This window comes from Vicugna pacos, chromosome 10, assembly GCF_048564905.1.
Source record: "Vicugna pacos chromosome 10, VicPac4, whole genome shotgun sequence".
NCBI lineage: Eukaryota > Metazoa > Chordata > Mammalia > Artiodactyla > Camelidae > Vicugna > Vicugna pacos.
In genome coordinates this window covers 1443337-1465908 of record NC_132996.1, presented here as the reverse complement: position 1 = coordinate 1465908, position 22572 = coordinate 1443337, and the positions used below count along the sequence as shown (strand labels likewise).

General features: G+C 40.2%; 1 long non-coding RNA gene across 1 annotated transcript; it reads left to right on the top strand.

The window, feature by feature from the left end:
• Positions 1 to 1418: 1418 nt before the first annotated feature.
• On the top strand, positions 1419 to 21517 carry LOC140698905 (uncharacterized). Its single transcript, XR_012076912.1, has 4 exons — positions 1419 to 1487; positions 7907 to 8004; positions 14589 to 14712; positions 21299 to 21517. It is a non-coding gene; the product is annotated as an uncharacterized lncRNA (long non-coding RNA).
• The last annotated feature ends 1055 nt before the right edge of the window (positions 21518 to 22572 follow it).

The window sequence follows — 22572 nt, the reverse complement described above, 5'->3', positions numbered from 1 at the left end:
CTCTTGGGAAAAAAATGCTTTTACTAGGATCATCTGAAAATGTCTCCAAATATTGATTTAATAAATTGAATCACAGATCTACAGAATGTTGGCACTGAAAAGATATGGAGGGAGTAGGTCAAACTCCTCTTTTTATAAATGAACAAAAATGAGGTTCAGCTACCAATAGAAAGTGACATTGGTCTTTTACAATGTAATAAGCTTCTAATAATCCCCATTATGAATAGTTCCCATTGTTTACAACTGAAGATGTGGGTAAAAGCGTATGTTGGTGAAAGACTGTACATTCAGAGATGAAAGCTGAAACTAAGACAAAATTAGATGTTCATAATGCTTTTGAGTCCTGAAAAACAAAAACTTATCATATTGGCAGCATACAAAAAATACTGAAGAAAAGTTTTTTGGTCATTTAAACTGCCAAGTTTAAATTTAAAATTGCCAACTAATAAGTTTAAATTTTCATTGAAACATGCTTGTTGAAAAATTGAAGATGAAGACTCATTTAACTTTATCATTCTTCCTTATTTAAAAAATTGCCTTATTTTTTTTTAGTTTTTTATTTGAAGTATTTTACTTTACTTGCGAAAGCATGCTCCATTGTTTAGAGAGGCCAGCGTCGTGGTAGTGAGTTCTTGCGAATGAAGTTGCCTAAATTCATATTTGAACACAGCAGCTTACTTCCTAAGTGATCTTGGACAACTTAACTTCTCTGTGCCATTGTTTCCTATAAAATAAGAATAAGAGAGTTGCTTCTTCATGACAGTGGTAAAGACGGGTCGAAGTAATGTACAGAATCTACTTGGAAGGCCTCCTGGCAGAGAGGAAGGGCCATGTACTTAGTTACAGCTATTATTATACTATATCTGGTTTTATAATCCAGGTAAATCTTGAGTCTTACTGATTTCATCTCTTAAAAAATTCTAAATATAAACTCTAAAATGGAAATTCTTAAACTTCATAGTTGTAGCTAATTAAAACATAAAGTTCAACCAAGAAACACACAGTAGAGACCAGTTAGCTGCAGACAGCTGTGATATTTTCTGTCCTGCACAGACTCTAAGCTGTAACTACCATCACTTCTGAAATCAAAGGCAAGCTAAGGAATAGAGCTTTAAAGCTTGGCCTGGTCAGGTGTTCAGACCATGGCAGGGAAACAGTTTACTGTTCACATGTGAATTTTCAAAAAATAGTATTAAAACGAACACTGTACATATTTTGTTGTGCGTTTGACATCGTTAACAGAAAAGAAAAAGAAAAAAAACAGAAAAAAACCCATGCATTTACAAACAATGAGGCTATGTCTGAAAATTATTATTTTTTTATATTATGTTTAGGATTTAGTGACCAGTTAGGAAAAATATCATTTCATTGGTGTAATCCCTTGATTGACTAAACTTGTTTTTTAAATTAGGAAGAAGAGCGTGTTCCCTTTACCACCTGGGGAAAGTGTATACATATAACCCTTTGTGCAAGTGCTCTATTTCTGGGTAAGAACCTGCCACAGACTTTTAAAATCTAATGTGAAATGCTGAGAAAACTGAAAGTCAAGCTGGGAACTATGTAGTCTCATAGAGAAAACTTTTTCCAGAGAACATCTGAGCCAATGCAGGGTGCCACTCTGGAGGTTCCACAGTCTCTTCTGCTCACAGTGCTTCACCCAATTCTTTTCACCTCATTTGTTCAAATCAGATCAGTGGTTTAGGATTCTCCAGGGTCTGATTAAGAGACCAGTTGGAGGCATTAAGATTTCTAAAATTTTCCAAGTGTAACAGCCAAGGTAAAATATCCAAAAATAGCCTAACAAAAGGATAGTAGGAACTATCAAAAAATAAAAGTAAAAACTACTGAAAGGTATAAAAGGTGCTTTAATCACATGATTCTAGATTAAAAGATCATATCTCCAAAGTATCAGAAATTATAAAATTCTTTTGGGTTTATTGTGAATAAAATAATATTAGTAATATAATAATTAATAAGATAATGAGAGTTTTACTTGTTCAAGAATAGCCAGATTAGAAAATAGGGCAGGAAGTCCAGATATGGGCTCTGATATCAATAATAATTTAATATAAGAGATGGAAGGCATTACAAATCAGGGAGATAAATAAAGGTTATTCAGTGAATAGAACACTTGTTAGCTACTTGGGGGGAAAAGAAAAGATTGAAATCATACAGTGAACCATATATTGTGATAAATTCCAGAAACACTTAAAAAGTAACACAATTAGAAAAAAAAAACTAGAAATAAATATGGATGAGTATACAGCCTCTAGATGAACAGTAAGTTTCAGAGGAAAGTATACAAAGATTTCCATGCATCAGAAGCATCCTAATTTTAAACAAAACACCAGAGGATGTTATTTGTTTACAAATCCGACCAGGGGCTAATTCCTTCAATACATAGAGAGTTCAGATCACTTCAAAGGTAACATCAAAAAATCTCAGGAGCGCAGAAGGCCGAAAAGATGAACACACATTCACAAAGGAAAAAATAGATGTCACACTTCAATGGTAATTCACTCAGTGCACATCAAAATGAAATAGTTTTCCACCTCTCAAGTGACACAGCTCTGTTTATGAGGATGAAATGCCAGTGATCACCAATACCATGCCTAGTTACTGGATAATTTTTGTGAAGTATGGTTGATTTACAATGCTGTGTTAAATTCTGGTGTACTCCTCAAGCCTTCTTAGAAAGCAGTCTAGCAGTTGATATCAAGAGTCAAAAATACTCATATGTTTTAATCCACTAATTCAGCTTTGAAAAACTTTTAATCAGGAATTATTTCAAAATGGCAGGGAAAAGTCAGTATGGATGCAAGTCACAGACATACTTTTATATGTATGTGTATAAATATATATATAAAATCTCAGCCAAAATATTCTTCCAACCCTTCACAAAGTAGAATAGTATGCAGTCATGAAAAAGTGTGTCCATGAAAATATTTTATGACATGTCAAAGTGTTATGATAGATTTGAGGATAAAATTAATATATAAAATGATTTGTAATATACAAACAATGCACCGTTCTGAAGGAATTATGTCTAAAGGTCGAAGCAATTATTCTTATTTTATTTTTTATTCATTTTCAGAGTTGGGGTCTTTTGATTGCAGGTGACAAAATCAATCTCCAATGTGTTTAAATAACAACCAAAAAATGGGGATGCATGGGATTTATTGGTTCCTGTAAATGAAAACCTCCAGTCTGAGGTCTGGCTTCAGTCAAGGAGAGATACTCTAGCCCAGATGATGTCAAGGGCTGCTTTTGTCCTGTCTTCATTCTGTGTCCAAAGATGTCTCAGCATGATGCTTCTAGGCACGCAGCATCCCAGATCATCCATCCAAACCAAGACAGGTCCCTTTTGGCCCCTTTCTCTCTTGATAGAGGAAGCTTATGATTCACATGGGCACCAGCACATATCTCCTCACATAATAGTGGCTCTTCCTGGGTTATTTGCCAATTCTCCAATCATGTGCGAGGCCAATACAATGAGGGGTATTATTTGTCTTAAACCAACTGAGATCTACTTCTGGTGCTTCAGAAAGAGTGGGTCAATCGAGGTTAAATCACAGGACTAAAAACGAAAGGGAGGTTACTTATCCTAAAGCAAGTTCTGGGTCCTCTTCTAAGACTGGGGACAGATACAGGACAGAAGTTCTGTCCATTACTGAGTGCTTTCAAATTTTCTTTAATGAGCAAATGTTAAATTTATGATCAGAAAAGATGATAAATAAGAAACTTAAGGAAGGAGAATGGAAAGCTTTCCTGTTTCTTAAGAAATATTGAACCCATTAAGTGCTTGGAAGAAAAATGGAAATGTTTCAAGTTTGTAAAAGTTCTGAAATGAATTAGAATTGATTTTACAGACCATGTAGGAGACAGTGCTATACAGTTAGTGTGTCTTTGGGCTCTTTGAGTATTTCAGTACTTTCACATAAAAGTTGCTTCATTTGGGGCAAATTGCATCATTTCCACGTGGCTCTATTTCCTCATCTGTAAAAGAGATATAATATTACTTTCCCCACAGGGTAATTGTGAGGATTTTGAAAAATAGATGTGTGCTGAGGCAATAGTAAGCATTTAAGGATTCTTAACTTTTATGTTTACTTAATACATAATTAAAAAATTATTATGCAGACTTTTAAAAAATGCATACTATTTAAATGGCCTATATGTGCTGTACAAGAGAGGAAGGCTTAATATACCTTCTATAATACATTTTTCTCAGCCTTAACTAATTTTCACATTTAATCACACACACACCAAAAAGTTATTCCTTTCACAAGCATGAAGACTTAACTGTGAAGGAAAGGATGATGAAAGAGAGTAGAGGAGAAAATAAAATGCTTTCTCTACAAACTGATGGCTTAAAAACTAAGAAAAACGCCTTTTTAAGACTTTGGTCCATCAACTGGTGACTGGATAAAGAAGATGTGGTATATTTATACAATGGAATACTACTCAGCCATAAAAACCGACAACATAATGCCATTTGCAGCAACATGGATGATCCTAGAGAATGTCATTCTAAGTGAAGTAAGCCAGAAAGAGAAAGAAAAATACCATATGAGATCGCTCATATGTGGAATCTAAAAAACAAAAACAAACAAAAACAAAGCATAAATACAGGACAGAAATAGACTCATGGACAGAGAATACAGACATGTGGTTACGGGGGGGTAGAGGGTGGGAAGGGATAGACTGGGATTTCAAAATTGTAGAATAGATAAACAAGATAACATTGTATAGCACAGGGAAATATACACAAAATGTTATGATAAATCACAGAGAAAAAAATGTGACAATGAGTGTGTATATGTCCATGAATGACTGAAAAATTGTGCTGAAAACTGGAATTTGACACAACACTGTAAAATGATTATGAATCAATAAAAAATGTAAAAAAAATAATAATAATAATTAAAAAAAGACTTTGGTCACCATATTCATAGCTAATATTTAGGTAGAGTTTTTCACATGCCTGCGGTTAATGTTCCAATTGTTTTCACAATTAGTAACTAATTGACTCATCACAATGGTCCTATAAATTGCTATTATTATCCTCCCATTATATGGGTGAGGAGATTGAAGCCCCTAGAGGTTAAGAAATTTCCACAAGGCCCCACAGCTAGCATCGGAGCTGGGATCCAGATGCAGGAGTGTGGCTCCAGGGGGGGCTTGTAAACACTCCCTCTGCTCTCCCCTGCAGGTGCAAGCCAGCCACCCGCTGTTACTGTAAATAACATGATGTGGTTCACTTAGTCCTGAAATTCACATTCTTTGTAGCTTTCTGTCTGGGGCAGTCATCAGGAGCAGCCAGGGACACTGAGTACATGCTTCTGGACTATGACCAAGAAGGTAGATGGAAGGAAAACAGTTTAAAAATGGGATCTTTAATGTGCATTCTTCAATGGGCAGGAAAAAACCTGCCAAGTGAGGAACTGAAACCCTATCAGCCACGTGCAAATTATGCTTCAGACACCCCCGCTGCCCTTGGGTCCACACAGTCAGAACTACAGGGGATCAGGGACATGAAACTTATGTAAATGCAGGGAGTAGGAATACCTGCCATTTTAAGATCTCAAGGAGTATGAAAAGCATGTGAAGCTTTCATCAGCAGAGACCTGCTGTCACTTCCACTGTTTCCCTCAGGGCATGTCCACAGCTTCACTGGTTTTATTCAGAATGAAGACGATAGCTAGCACCTGCTGACCCCTGAATCAGTGATAGGTTCTCCCTTGAAAGGAAGCATATCCCCTTCATGGGTTACAACTAGTTCATAACCTAAGTAATTCTACAGATGTAGAAGGGATACTTTCATTGGTTCTGCTATCACAGACTTCCCTCCAAAATATCATGCCACCAGTTACCCCATTTTCACCCATTAAAATATACTTAACAGGCTTCCTTCTTTAGTGCAGTTTTAGGTTTACAGAAAAATTCACAGAAAGTGGAGTTCCCATATATTCCCTATGCCCTGCACACAGCTGCTCCTGCTGTCAGCATGTTACATTACTGGATGCACTCATTCTTTTTGACATCTTTCATTCCTCCTCCCCTAAAATTTAACATGCCTGATATTCACGTCTCATGGCATTTACGTGCGATTTATATCACTTCTCACGTTTATGTGAGGTTTACAACACATGCATGTTTTCTGTTTAAGCTGGGTTGGGGGCAAGTTTTCTGTGTAAAAATACGATCATTAGTGAGTCTTATGCTGCTGGGTTTTTGGGTTGTCAGGTCCTGTTGACCATTGCTTCAGTTATTGGGATCATTGTCTAAGGACTTTCAGTGTTCATTGTATTTTCTGCAAAACTTCCCAAGAACCTGAATGGAACAGACCCAATCCAAAAGTACCTGACTGTGCAGGTGGGCCACGCCCATCACTGCTTCCCTCATCAGTTTTATCATCATGGTGACCCTGAACGCCATATATGAGAAAGTGGCAATCATGATGACTGACTCTGGTAAGGTCCTCCTGCAGCTGAGATAATTTCTACACTAGTTTTAGAACAAGGTCAAAACAGAGACTATCTTTTAAGCACTTCAATTGCAGTACATTACAGTCTTTAGTTAACTTCAAGTGTAAACGTATTTTCTCTAGCCTATGTGAGAAGTGAATTAGCTCCATTTTTGCATTAGTAAAAGGGACAAAGGAAGCTTTAGAATGTCCAAACTCTGTGTAAATATGTCAGTGCTTAATAATAATTTCAATTACATTAGATAATGTACCCTATTGTTGAAAGTAAATAGTCTCTGTATTGCAAATAAGTGGAAGAGGGTCGTGGTTCCAGTGGCAGATTTGCTTGTGCGTTACGGAGAGGACAATTAATCACACTGTTATATGTCTTCCCCCCATGCTGTTCCCGTTAGTGTAGCTCTATTCTCATCAGCTGCGACTTCTATAATAAATGTTTCTTCTCTCTGGCTTGTATCCCACCCAGCGGCTTAGCGGCCTAAGTTAAGTGCTTCCCACACATTGCATGTGGCTGGGTGGTTCTCCCAGTGGTCTGCTCAGTTGTCATCTTCTGAAAATACTAAGACCAATTCAAATTCTGAACTAGAAGGATGACCCGTTTTATGTTCCCCAAATGCTTCTAGCAAGTTGCCCCGTGTTTTGTTTGTCTTCTTCAATAGTCCTACCTTACTGCCGTTCAGGGAGACAAGAGAATATTATTTAGCAGGATGTTTAGAAGTAGCTTTCTTTCAAATTACACCTGACAAAGGAAATTTCTTGCCCATTAGATACTTATGTGCTTATAAATTTTAAGGAACGGGTGACTTTTTTTTTTGCCTTGTGAGATATTTCGTTCTTAGTGGGAGAAACTCTTACAACAGTGTGTACAGTTGGAATTAACATAGTGGATATGTTAAGAAATTCAAAAGAGCTGATATGAAAACAGTGTGAATTGTGTGTGTGTATATATATATATATATATATATATATATATATACATACATATTTAGCGTGTTAACTCATGTGTCCGTGGCTTTGATTAGGGTCTCAAAGCCGTTCACAATTTTGCAGACTTAACTTTTCTTTATTCTAGCTGCAGAGCTCCCAAGGACCAGACTGACTATGAGAACAACCCAGCCATGAAGGTGTTCTTGTTCCACTTTGTCAACTACTACTCCTCGTGTTTCTACAACACATTCTTTAAGGGCAGATTTGTGACTTATCTGTGAGATCTGGTGTATTGGCTGTAAAAATACAGAAATGAAGAGGTGTGAATACAGCTTTGTGTTCTGACAGTCTAACCTGTTTCAGGTTTTCTCTTAGTTGCCCAATGAAGAGTGTCTTTACTCTCTGTTCCTTAGATATTTTAGGCATAAAATAATGACTTTATTTCATGTTAGAGCTATCCAAAATTTAAATGAGATTTTCTTTCTAATATTCCAGTGTGACTCAAGTGGCTGTCTCCTTGAACTGATGACACAGCTGACAATAATCATGGGAGGACAGTCCATCTGGAATAACATACAAGAGGTGTTACTTCCGTGAGTACTCAGTCATGTGATCTTGGGGTGAGAACGGCCCACCCACCCACGTCATTTTCCTGCGTGGCCATCTCTAGAACAGGGGAGACTCTCTGCTTATTAAAGCTCTCCAGATAAGATGATCCAGCCAACATTATAAATGTACCTGCTGTTTAATAATTATGTTTAAATACCTTCCTTTTTATGTTTAACATAAATCCTCAAGTGCTATAGTCTCTGCTTATTAGCACAGCACTGGGGACTGACTGATCAGAGCCCTTTTTGGGGCCATGAACTAAGTTTTCCTACAACTTCCTGCAAATTTCTCCTCCTTTTATATATGCATTTAAAAATCCATAACAGGAATTTGTTGAGTGCCTAGTATGTGCTAGTCACTGTATTAAATGTTGTACATATATGTATGTGTGCATGTGTGTGTGTGTACAATTTAATCACCCAAACAATCCTTATTCTTATCTTCCTTTTGCAAATGAAGATCCTGTGGCTTAAAGAGGGTAACTGATTTGCCCAAGCTCTCATTGCCAATAAGAGACCACTGTGGGACTCAGATGTAAGACCCTATCTCTCTGAATCCAGGTTCTTCTAAGGACAGAGACTCTCTTAGTGTCCTAAGGCACAGGGTTACATAATGTTTTAAGAGACACTGTCTAAAATAATAACAACAGAGGTTTTGACTTACTGTTCTCTTCCTAAAAATGAGAAAAGCAGATGTTAGCAAAGGTCACACTGTCCTTTTGATTTTCACATAAGCCCAATCCCACATCAAAGTGGACAGTCCAGTGTTATCTGCAATTTCTGAACATTTCAAGGAGCTTACTGTATTCGCTTTCTGTTGCTGTTGTAACTAGTATCCCCAAACATCATGGTAGTAGGAAGAAAAAAGAAAAAGTCTCCACTAAACAACACAAATTTAACCTTGTAGGGTTCTTGAACGCAGAAGCCTGATGAAGTCAAAGTGTTGACACGGCTGTTTCTGAAGGCCTCAGGGGAAACTGTATCTTTGACTTTTCTGTCTTCCAGAGGCCACCTGCGTCTCTTGGCCTGTGACCTCTTTTCTCTGTCTCAAGGTCAGCATGGTTGTGTGCCTCTGACTCTGAACCTGTGGTCAGATCTCCTCTCCTCTCTCCCCTCTTCTGCCTCCTTCTTCCTCCTTTAACGACCCTGGTGATTACACTGAGCCCAAATCTATAATCCAGCTGGTCTCTCTTAGAGTCGACTGGTTAGCAACCTTAACCACATCTGCAACCATAGGCCCCTTTGCCAGGGAATCTGACCTCTTCCTATGTTCTGTGGATGAGGACATAGACATATTGGCGGGGAACATTTTTCTGCCTACCACACTAACCTTTTTAAGATAATTTCTGGCTTTGAGTATCTGTTTTCATGAAACTGTTGATCTCTCTTCTGTCTTGCCTTCCACACCAGCATTATGCTCCTGGCCAACCTAACTGCAGAGCTCGTCCCTCTCTGTGGTGTCCCCCAAAACCACTTACACAAGCAGGTGTTATTGTTGTTTGTAGCATGGGGGAGAAACTCAAACAACTTGAATTTTGAAATAAAAAACCTCCATCATTTTAAAATCTTCCATGCCACTATAAAATTTTATTTTTTTAACTTTGTTTTTTAATTTTTAAACTATTTTAAACTTTGTAACTTTTGTTAAACTGTACTTTTTTTCTTATCATCCTTCATTGTAGGCTCCAGAAACCTGGTATTCTGCCCACCGCATCCAAGTTTCCTTTCATTGTTTCTCCTCCCTTTCTTAACCTTCCTTCTCTCTCCCTTATTACCAAGTTTCTGTCCATTCTCTTTATAGGGCAGTTAAATTATTTTTTCTTTCTTTCTTTCTGTTTTTGCAGAATGAACACATTTTCTTGTCAGTGTGTCCTTCCACATTTCTTCACAAGGGCTTCATCTTTCAGCTTCAGTGTGGATTCCTGGGGTCTGTCTCGAAACAAAGGAATTTCCCTTGTCCCCCAGCTCACCACGCCCCTCAAAAAAATGATTCTGATCTCCGCTGTGAAATGAAACTTTTTTTTCCCTACTGTGCAGTAGACAACCCTTAACCTGAGCTCACAGTCAGATATTTCCAGAGGAGTAAAAGTAGGTCATGTGCAAATAATACTACTTTTCTCTGTGAAAAGTAATAGATCAGATAGAGGAAACACTTAACTCAGATTACTCAAAAGAATTTCCTGAAGGAAATAAGTAAATTATTTAATACTAAATTTTGTTGAATCTGGTAATCCGTGAGCTATTTTTACCAATCAAGAAGGATATATTTCCAAAACTGTTACTTAGCAATTTATGTGAAATGAAACTTGCTCACATGAACTAGTTTAAAATAAAGGATGCATTATAGTATCTGTGGTCTGTTTATACCTTCGCTTAAGTAAGCACATTGTTCTAGCTTCCAGTGAGCTGAACTTTGCCTCCATGTATTTCTACTATGGGCTAAAATATTTAGGGAATTTATTTTGAATTATGTTTCCCTTTTTTGAAAACCAGGAATTCTGAATTGTAGCCAAGTTCGAGGGTAGCTTGTTTTTTCCTCACTGCCTCTTCTCTTTGTATAAGTGCAGTTTCCTTCTTAATTTTTCATATAAAATCCTAACATACCAAAGATCTATCAATTACTCTTGCTGCACCAAAACTATACCCATCCTCAAAAATACATAGGAAAGGAAAAGAAAACTTACCAAAATTAGCGACTATTTTCATGCTTTTTAAATATGTCTAAAGGAACATAATGAAATGAATTTCACCATATCTCACCTGCTTCCGCCCCCCCTATCCCATGTAGGGTTCTTGAGTAGGATTCTGGGAGCAAATTAAGGACAGTGATGCCGTGATCCAGGCTCCCTCTGGGGTCTCCCCAGCACTTGGATCGGCACCTGGTATAAAGTAGGTCTCAGTCCGAGCCAGCTGAGTGAGTGACTGACTCACAGGCATCGAATGCGTAACATCAGTGAATTAACAGCATTCTTTGTAGGACTCAGACAATAAGCTGAGTGCCCTGTGGCCTTCCCAGCCTCACATACTATTTTGATGTTGGGGTCATTTCTGGGAATGTTATTCTGTACTGGACAAAAGGCTAGTACAATTCCAGGGTTAAGCAACTTTCCTAGGGAAATTTTATGATAAAATATAAAGAAAAATAGTTAAATGCCCAAAATGACATAGCATAGTCCTTTGGTGTTTAGATAATGTATGGCTGTAATTTTCTTACTTTATATGTTTCTACATTTTCCACTGTGTGTATGCACTACTATATAATAAGAAAAAGCAAATGTTTAAAAGAGAAAATTTCTCTTCTCCAGATATGATTTGGTTAGAGGATGAGTCAGATACATATAATAAGAGAATCTTAAATACATGCGTCCATAATTCACTCTTTAAATTCAGGAACAGGAAACTCAGGAATGAAATAGTTTAAGAGAATCAAAGATACTTGTATTCAAGATTAGCAAGTAGGAGTGTCCTCAACAGAAATGGTGATAATCTATAATGCAGGGATTAAATGTGATAATGAAGGTACAAAGACAACATGAAGTAGAAAATGCCACGTGGCAAGCACAGAGTAAAGGGCAATATACTATGATTATGCCAATATGTGTGGTCAATTCCCAAGCAAATGATTGTGTAACCCCTGCTAGAGGGAGAAAGCTTCCAGCCTTGGCAGGAGAGGGGGGAGGATCCAGTGTCTGTATTTTTTAAAATGTCTACAGTTGCTTCTCATGTGCAAATTGATATCCCTGCACAAGAACCTTAAACCAACAGAAAGCCCAAAAGACCGTGGACAATGATGGGTAGACGACAGCCCAAGCTTTTCTGCCACAGATGAGTGATTCCACTCAGGAACACTGAGCAAGAGGCTCAGAGTCTTAGCTAAGGACAAGCAAGTCGGGACTTCTAATATGACCTAATGCCATCGACGGGGGAGGGCAGTTCAGCACAAGAAGGGAGCGCCAGGTGAGTTAACATGGAAGTTTCATTCTGGATCCAAACCGTGATGGATTTGGGTCCCAGAGGGTAAAAGCCCTTCTTCCCTGGGGCATGGACCGGATTCCACAAGTGGCTGAGACAGGAAGTATGAGGCAGAGAAAAATTCCCCCAGGAGAATCCCGAGTCTGGGTGCCAGGGAGGGTAATGGACGAGTGCGGTCCCAGCGCCACCCGCACTGCAGGGCTCCGAGGGGCTGTGGAGCTGTGCGCCCCCGGCCGGACCACAGACCTGCCTGCAGCGCTCTGGGCTGCAGCCTGGGGAGTGGCTTCAGCAGCAGGCTGGCCCCGTCATTTTCGTAGGTGCTACAGTGACCCCCACCCCTGTGGCCACGGTGATCCCAAGCCAAGGGTCTAAGTGACTTCAACCTTATTTACAGGTGACCACAGCCGGTTAGCCTGTGCTGCTCAAAAGGAAGACCCCACATGGGGTTTTGCTGTGTCAGGGGGGTTGCTAATACCTGGCCTGCTTTGAATTTTTTCATCCTCATAGCAGCCTGGGCAGTGGAAGTTTCATCTCTCAATTTTATTTCAACTTTTTTTGTTGAAACTATAGTTGGTTTACAATATTGTGTTAATTCTTGTTTAATTCTTGGACTATATATATATATATTCCTTGTCATATACTTTTCCACTAAAGGCTATTAAAAGTTATTGAGTGTAGATCCCTGTGCTATACAGAAGGATCTTGTTGTTTGAAACAAAAATTACTAAACAAAGTAACAAAGTAAGCAGACTAAACCTAGCCATGTATATGACACAGTTGAGTTTATCTCAGGATTTAAATGTGGTTTTGATCTCCAGGATCTCTTTATCAAATTATCATATGTAAAGTGCCTGTGGAACACTTCTCAGAAAAATGTTTTAAAACCATAAGATTTAGAGAATAAAGAAGGAAGATAATTATACTGAAAAGCAGATATCAAAATATAGAAATGGGCATTTGTGATACAGTAATATCTGAAATATTGGAAGAACGTGTTGAATAAGAGGATCCAGTGGTGAGTCTACTAACCGCAACATTCTGCCATAGCAGTGAGTGTAAATCATCTTCTGAGATCTGCAACAATTGCATTTTGAATGTAAATAAAGTTAAATAACAAATAAGCCATGAAGTGTGGATTCAGATTCAGCGGTATCTCGAGTCCATATCCCCAGCATTTCCCAGGGCTCCCTGCTCTTCCCCTAATGTCATTGAAAGAAGTGGGGAAAGATTGTGAAGCGAAGGGCATGTTCCATTGCAAAGAAATCTCGTAGCAGACCTGGGAGCATGGCCAATGAAAGGTTAATGCTGAAATTAGAGGCCGTGGGAAACCAAGCAGAGGCAGCTCTTTACAAGTCACATCATATGCTCTGTGTGTGTCTACATGTGTATGCATACAGACGTGTGGGCATGTATGATGTATACACCTGCCTTTCGTGTGAAGCCGCCTCACTGTCCAAATTTGAAATCCATCCAAACGTGCAGTGCTGTCAGCCGAAGCTCAGCCAGATGCTAAGTTGTCTGTTGTTGCTCTGTCTCTTCTGCTGAACTCCACGAGTAAACCACGTGCCACCTGTTGCTTTCAGAGACAACAGCTCTGTAGGCTACAGGTCCATGCCTTGTTTCACTGCCAACTCTGATTTCCTTTCAGGACAAATTGCCATTTGAAAAAGGGGGAAGCATTCAGTTGGCCCACAAGCCTCTGAGTGAGGAAAAAACATAACGTTAGAGACAGCTCTGTGGGACAGCATCCAGAAGGGGGCAGAGCATTGGGCTGCGAGTCGAGGCTGTGTTTCTTTCAAGCTCTGCACTGAATTTGAGGTGGCATGTCACTTCTTTGGCCCTTGATTTGTTCAGCTTATATTAGGGTCTTGGACCTGTTCTATCCAAATTAGAGTATCACTTTTTTGCTCGGTGACCCTCCAGGGCTCCGCAATTCCTTCAAAGGGAAAAATGCCCACATCCTCACGGCAGCCTCTAAGGCTCCACCCCCAAAACCACCACTTATTTCCTATTCACTGTGGCCCACACCAGTCTCCATGCTGTCTGTCCAGCGTGAGGGACCTCCAGGCCTGTGATCACTGTTTCCTCTGCCCATTCTCTGCAAACCCCTTTGCTCCCGTCTTTGCCTTATTCAAAGGTCACTGCCCCATCCCCACTCCTCCCTAGCACACATTCTTCACTCTCCTTTATTTTCCTCCACAGCACTTATCACCAGCTCACAGAACCTGTATTTCTTTCTTTTACTTATTTTCTCTGACGATTTTCAGACTGGAAAGGCCATGGTGGATAATAGCAGAAAAGTGGGGGTAAAAAAGACAAATGAGGGAAGGCATCTTCTAAAAGCTAAAATGCCCACCTGAAAAGGAGGTAGGAGATAAAGTAGTAGTAGTCGTTACAATTTTGGTAAACCCAAGGCACGTAGTCAGGACTAGTTTTCACAATATTTGAGGGTAGGGAGGCAGCAATAAAAAGAAATTTATCCTGAAAACAAGAAATTAAATTCTTGGGAAGATGATGTGTTCAGCTTGAGATATCAGTAATACTTTTATGACCTTGGTCTGATAATATCCTGCCTTATAATTTGATCTGTTTGACAGCTGGATCATGAATCTAATGATGCCACAATTTCGGGAGCAGAACAGACCAACCCACGATGGGAACGGGAAAACCATCTGTATCCCATGAGCAAACTGGGGTTATTTTATGAATACCCTGAAATGAGTAAGTCATCAGTGGAGATTTCTGTGCTGTCGGTTATACTAGAGTATGCTTTGGGTCTCAGAAGCATCGGTTACCAAGCCAAACAATGTCCTAGCATACCGAAACGGAGCCCGCTTTTTTCCATTAGATGCAATTATGCAGTCAGGCTTTCAAATAGGGTGCCTGTGTATATCTTTGTCAATATTTATGTTGTACAAAGCTGAAGATTTACTGCCAAGGAATGAAATGGAATACTTATTCAGATATGTCTCCACCATTGATTCTCAGATCCTTCTGGTCATGTCGTCTAAGGATGAACTCAGAACCGTTACTAGATGTGACTCAGCTCAGGCTGTAGCCCGTGTGGCACAGCTGTTGGCTGATATCCTTCTAAACAGAGTCATGTGAGCCAGTCAGCCTGTACAGAAAGCCCACAAGCGCATCCTGCCTCATTGCAGCAAGGTGCACCGGGTCACCCCTTCCACATCTCACACCTGCCTTTGATATTGTTCCTATTTCTTCTGGCTGATGGTTTCTGCCTGGTTCCTTGAGTGACCTCATGACACATCACTGGCTTGAATTCAGGATGAATTTGCTGATCTGGAGTATCGGTAGAACACAGATCCCCTCCTTCTCCAATGTCTTTGTCCATTTCCGTACATTTGCTTGGGCTCTGTTCCTCTTGGTTGAACTTGGTTTTGAGCTCTCAGTTGCCTTTAAATTGTTGCATCTCAAAATAGATTTCCATAGGAAACCTTATCTTTTCTATTATGTATGGTGCACTTTTATCTACTAGAAGGCTGTTGATGTGCACGTTTTGTATCTGAAACCTTTCAGCTCACCACTGCCTTGAAGTAGTTTTTTTTTTTAAACTTAGGAGACAGGAAAGGATTTTTGTCAATAGGCTTTGCATTTATGCATGCAGGTTCTTGTCTGCAAAGGCACCCTTTGTGCTTCCTGTTTATAAGTCTACAGATGGAGTTTTCTTTTTCCTAAATTACATTCTATATATAAAATAATTGCTTTTAAAAATATACATTATACATAGAAATGCATCTGGTTCCCTCAGTGAATGAAAGGTCATATTGTGGCATCTTCAGTCAACTATGCTTTGTGGCCTGGTGTCTGATTTGAGTTTCATCTTTGATTTTGCTGTGTTTAGTGACCAGGTTCCATGAAGGGTGCAGCTGCTGTCCCTGGTGTAGAAATTATGTTCGTTTATTCTCCTTATTTTCAAAAGGACTTTAAGCCAATGACCTGTTATTCCAAAATGAGTCATAATGGTAAATATGTCTTATTGGGGGTATTATCAGCATTAATAATAACAACAACATTCTGGGGGCAGCATATCATTAGGTATTTTAACACACACAAAAAAAGCCTTGGAAAAAAGTTATTGTTCTAATTAAGTCAAATAAATGTCATGAAAGGAAAAATTGTACGCTTTTGGGAGAAATTGATAGGGCTTTTAGAACTTTATAGTCTCATTAAAATACCAATTAAATAATTCAGCCTAACTCTACCCTACATAACAGGATGGAGTAACAGCTATTCTAGAGAGATTTTTCAGATTTATTCGTTTTCCTATTATCTAAATAATCCCTGACGAATTAGAAAATTCAATCCATTTCTGAGAGTAGGAAGTCTGTTATTCTGTATTCAATGCTGGAGTGAAACTTATTTTGTGTTCTTTTCATTCATGGGAGATAGAATTTCCAAGTGCTTTTTGAATTATTTTTGTTCCTCTAAAATAAATTGCCTTTGGTGGTGACCTCCTGACCTCAGTTTCCTCCTCCCAGTTTTCCCCATGATCATTAATGACACCCCACCTGCCTTTTAGTTATGCCTCTTAGCTGCTGAGGGGGAACAGCTACTGATACATGACCCTGGAGCCCTCCACCCGTGCTTCGTTAGGCCTTGCACGCAGCCACCAACCCTAGTCTCCTTCGCCTGAATTACCTTTCTCTGCTTTTCTGCCTGGAAGGACTCTTGCCAAGCCTTGACAGGGACCCCTCCACTTTTTAGAGATTATCTGCTCTCCTGTCTAGGCATGAATTGTACTTGATTCTTGTCTTGATGGTGCATAATCGTGCCCATGTCCATTGTGCTCCCCGACTGTAGTGATCCTGTCGGAGGCAGTAGTCAGACTTTTCATCTTCCCGTCCATGTCTGGAGCACCACAGCCTGGACCCTGGTTCTCCTACGTGTTTAAGTGACTTGAGCTTGTAGTTTCAACACACTCACATACAACTATTAGATGAGGTGGCGGTAACATTGCCCCCAATGCCCCCACAAGGTTCTATATGGCAAATGGTTTTTTCTGAGTGAAATTTCTCTTCTATTTGTTTTCATGAATTCCCCACTGTCCTTTGAGATTATTAGAGTAACCCTGAGTTGTTAACCACAATATCTCTCCCCCCACCAGTGAATGATCCTGCTGCCTGAGAACTCAGACATGGGACATAAGAGAAATAATCTATCAGTCTTAAAATCTGGAAGCCATAAGATACCGTTTTGTACTTAGAGCACCCACAGCACAAACACCAGTCTCTCAAGAATTTGACGCTGCCTTCCCAGAGGGCGGGTGCCATAAGTGGAATGCTGTGAGGGATGAAGTGAGAGCTCTGCATCTCTGGTACTGCCTTTTCCACCCTTGCTGTGTTAACTTGATCTTCCCTTCACATATTATGTTCTCCATTTAATTTACTGCATTTAATATCAGTTGTTCTTCAACATCTCCTTGCACCCGCCCCCTCCTTTCCCTATCTCTCCAGTGCTCTCCCACCCACTCCTCTCCTGCGCTCTCCAGGAACAGGCCTGTCTCCCCCACGCCCTCACCTCTGTTCTGACTGCCCACCACCTGCACTGACATTTCCTTAACTCCGCAGAATAAACTTTCCAAAATGGCAGCTGAGTAACTGGGGGCGATTTTAGACCTCTCATCTCTTTACTGATTCATTCATTTATCCAACCAACAAACATTGAGTACTGCTATGCCAAACACTGCATCAACTGCTGGGGAGACCAAGACAGGTAAGACTTGGTGTCTGCACTTCCCAGGCCAGGCGAGGCATGGCAAGGAGTTAATGGATTGCTAAGCAGGTGAACACAAATTGGACTTCCTAGAGCTGGAAATATTTGAACTGAATCTTGAAAGGTGAAAGGAAGTTAGCTCTCAATTTTGTGGTAGAGGGAGTGGACACTTCATGCAGAGAGGTAGAGACATATATGTGTACACAGCATGAAGTGGCTTGGCCAGACTGAAGAACAACAAGTAGAGCTAGAACAAAGGATCCATAGGTGGGAATATCAGGTGCACAAGGCCTCTGTCACGATGGGCCTTGTGTGCTTCGACTTCAATATATCCTTAAGGAAGCAGGGATATATTGGAATATTTGTAAGAGAATTGCATAATGTTTATGTTGCAGAATATCTGGTTATTCTGGCAGCAGAATGGAAGATACTATTTTTGGGGGGAGGCCCATATTTTGGGGGAAAGGATATTTCGGGGACCAACCCAGGTAACCCAGACAACAATTGGCACATGCCTGCAGAGAGGCCGTGGGCAGAAGGAGAGAGACATGGGCGGCATAAGTGGTGACTGCTGCAGTGGGGACTGCAGGACCGGGGCGGCGGGCCGCAGAGCTGCTGAGTTGACTTTCAGTGACCCATCCAGAGAGCAGATCTGCAGGGGGAGTGTAAGGGGAGGAGCTGGTTTCGAGGAGATGGTTCTGTGTGTGACATTTTGAGTGTGAAGTGTCTATGGGACATCTAAGGGGTGATGTCCATTGTTAAGCTGGTTTCACCAGTCAGGAGCTCAGAGGAGCTGTGGGTGAGGCTGTGGGGGCGATTCAGTCCTGCCAGGTGGAGGACTGAAGACGAGGCCTTGGGGAAAAGGGCCATGTACATGGCAAATGGGAGAAGAGAGGTCCACCAAGAGAAAGAAGAATAGCAGTGCAGTTGAGAGAAAACGAGTTGAGGCAACACAGAGAAGGCTGTAACCTGGCTTAAGAGGGATTTGAACACTGAATAAAAGGAGCGTAGTGAGAAAGGGGGTTGTGTGGGGCATAAAAGCAAGGGCTAAAGCCCACCTCTAATTGTCTAAACTGAGGAAAAGGCGGAGGAGGACTACACTTAGGTAGCTTTTAAAAAACAGATCTGTGTGTATCTGTGTGTGTGCATATGTGCACACACACTTTTCTGCCTGGGCTTTTAATATTTATTTAATTAAAACAAAAATTAAGGGGGGAAAACATTCCACTGAGAGGAAAATATTTGTCCACGGCAAAAGCTACCTGGTAATCAAATAAACAGGAGCTGAAAATGCCCACTGGTTTGAAACACGCAGCCACAGGCAGTGCAACTCCTTTCTCAGTGCCGTGGTGAGGGCCGTGGGGGATGCAGGGCTCTGAGCCCTGGAGGAGTCATCAGCGCAGGCACTTCTCCAAGATACTGGACTTTAAAGGGAAGAAGAAAGTATAGAAAGTATCAGAGAGCAATACAGGGCAGTGAGAGAGGGTTGGGCAAGGGTCAGTTTTGTTTTACAGGGGGCGTTTCTGGCCTTGCTGTGTTGCTAGGCCTTTGCTCTTGTTGGTATTTGTTCCAAAAGCTTTTTAGAAAGTTCTTCTCGCTTGACTATCTGAACAGATTAAATCATGTTGGGTTATTTCTAGTGTTTTATTTTTAATTAAAAAATTTTCTGGAATTTATTTTAATGTCAAAAGTGTGGACAATGTACCAGGCCTTCTAATGATTTAGTTAATTACACCAGTACCTGAATCCACTGATTTTAAGTGTCAGTTTTATAATATTACTAAAATCTCTTAAATATCCACATCTATTCTTGAAATGTATTCTATTTCATTCATACTCTCAGTGCACTATTTCTATACTGTTTCCATGACCATAGATTAATATCTCCTACAGTTGGTCCTATTTTATCCTTTTCCAGAGTGTGCCTAATATTACAAATTCAAACATCCCTCCTCATTATTTTATTTGTATATTTGTGTATATTTCTGGAAGTAATTTAGGATCACCTTTCAGAAATTTTTCTTAAATCCATTCGGGTTTATTAAGTAAATTTGCATTCAGATACTAAATTTATTTTGGAGAAAAAATGTTCTATGTCCCCCAAATTTGAGTCTGCCAACTGAAGAGGATGGTGCATTCTATTGTTCATTCAATCATCATTTTTTTTCTTTTTTAAGTCATTTATCAGAATCATTTTAACATTTTTCATTAATTTATTTCTGAATAGTCTGTGCCTTGGTTGTCATTATAAATGATATCTTTTCTGGGTTTGAACAGGGATGATTGCTAATGAAGTCTTAATTTCTAGTTTCTCTTGAATTAGAAAGGGATCTGACAGTGTGGGGCCCTCTTTCCAATATGGTGACTGTGAGCAGTGCATTTCATTAAGATGTCCACTTGCCAATTTGCCAGTGGCTGCACCTACTCCACATTTTTCTGATACTTACCCGCCCCCTGTAGGCAGACTTGTTCATGTAGGGTTAGGTGGGTTATGGAAACAGATACTGACATCACTGCTGCCACGCTGCTGACCCTGTGGCATCACTAACTCTGGTTCTTTCTCTGTGACTTCCCTGAATATGACATCTCCTTTTAGGCTGGGGACATGAGGCTTCTTTCCAGCACTGTCGGTTTTTCGGCAACACACCCCTGCCTCTCAGGTCAGAAGCAAATGTCAGCTCCTCCTACTCATCCACCCAATCCACGGTCTTGCCGTTCCTGGCCAGAGTGGTCCCTATCCCTTGACTGAGCAGTAACACTAAAGGGACTACAAACTTGCCTTTCATCCACTGTCTTAGTTACATACCTGTGGTAGTTTACTTAAAAGTCTGCCAGTTAGGGTCTAAAAGTCTTTTAGATCTCTGGCCTTATCATTTCTAACTGCTCCCCCACCCCATGGAACAGCTTACCGCAGATCTCTGCTGCCCCATCTGTAGCAATGCCCTGTAAATTACAGACAGAGAGAAAAGAACTTCTAAGCCACCACCATAACTTTGACTTCCTGTGACCACACAGACCATAGAAATATCAAGATAAAAATTCCTGAAGAAGGATATTTTGCTTAGGAAGACACTTTAATTGCATACCTTTCTGTGACTTGTAATAACTTCATAGACTCTCTGAATGTGCTGCACTCACCTTCCCAGACTCAAGGGAGCTTGCTCACTTGCCTATTTTCAGTGCATTTCCTCCAACATTCTCTATGCAGAGCTTTCCCAAAAGTACATTCCTTATTCCTTTTTAAATTCTTATATACAACCACAATATTCTTTTTCTTAATCCTCAATGACAAATCATCTTCCAAGATTGTATTATTTCAACACTGAGAGTGAATAATATGCTTCAAGATTCCCAAGTTTGTTACCAGAAAATAACTATGATTGGTTGAAGATTTTTGAGTATGTTATTCCTACTAAGGGTATATACGTGAAAGAAACAGGTTGTAATGTGTCTTCTTCCGAGAGATTTTATATTTGCCTTTTGTTTGGATTCTTTCACTGTTGAACATTATTATTACCATGAATGTCTTTTCTCTTTGGGATTTAGTTCACCATTTGCCCCTCTCTCTTTACAGGAGTAAAGGAATTGATGCTGTCCTTCCATCCATCCACCACTCCATGTTGTGTGTCCATTCCTTCAAAATCGAGTTGAGGCAAATTCAGTTTGGGTTCACCACCTTATCTGTGGCCTCTTTCCAGTGGCCAATCTGTTGGCTCTGGAGAACAATATATTGCAAATCAGAGTGGGTATGTGGAAACTTGACTACCCTGTATAGACGCATGGTACCAGAAAAAGCCCAGGACATCGCAGCATGGCAGCCCACCATGCAAGGAACAGCAATTCTGGCTGTGGTGGACCAATGTGAGTAAAACGTCTTCATGGGCTGAAGACTTTGAAAAGTCCAAACATGCATTGGCAATACTTCCTAAGGAATCCAGTGTTGGGCATTGTTTAATATGAGAGGCAGATGCTAACACTGACATCGCTATAAACAACATATTTGTTGTAACTGTAATTGTTATTATTTTAATATATTTTCTTTATAAATATTATTTATGACTTACAAGAGCTCTTACAGAGGCAGTTGTTAAGAAGCGTGGCCATTATACTGTTGCAGAAGTGTTAATTCAGTAGAAGCATGGTAATAGTATTAATAAGTACTCACTCGTTTGATCCTCACATGGCTCTAAAGGTTACCCAGCAGTGCTTGTATAATGGAGATAGAAATCCATCTGTTTAAGTTTTTGCAGAACCTAAAATAAGAGCAGTCATTCCACCGTATTTTACCATATATTCCAGACTCTCAGTTTAAAGTAGGAACTACCTGATGAGGTCATATAAACCCTTTGTGAATCCCCAATCATTCATTACATTCCTGGACCCCTGGGGCAGAGGTTCTTCTAGAAGGTGGTCCCATCTCTCCTCCCCACCCCACTCTTGGCCTTTGCTACCCACTGTTGGTCATTAGCTAAGCAGCCTCATGTCCTGCATGTGTCTGAGCTGTGAGGGAACAGAACTCAGCTGTTTACAAACTGTAGTGACTATGACCAGTTTGAACAGTCTCTCTCCTTCCCTGCCCACACCCCCACAGGGCAACAGGGGGCTCACAACCACAGCGATTCCCATGCCAGCCCATCAGGGAGCCTTCTTCCCTAGAAATGTTCTTACAACCAGGGCTGTTTCCTCCCTTACTTCACTGCCAGTTTCACTCCCAGGTTGCAGTCCCAAACAAAAGGCTATCCCAGTTTGAATTTCTTAATCAAGTCATATTTACGCTAAGTCCCTGGCACTTTCCCATGAGCACTCATAGAAACAGAACAGGACCTGGCAGTGGCTGTGGGCCAGGTT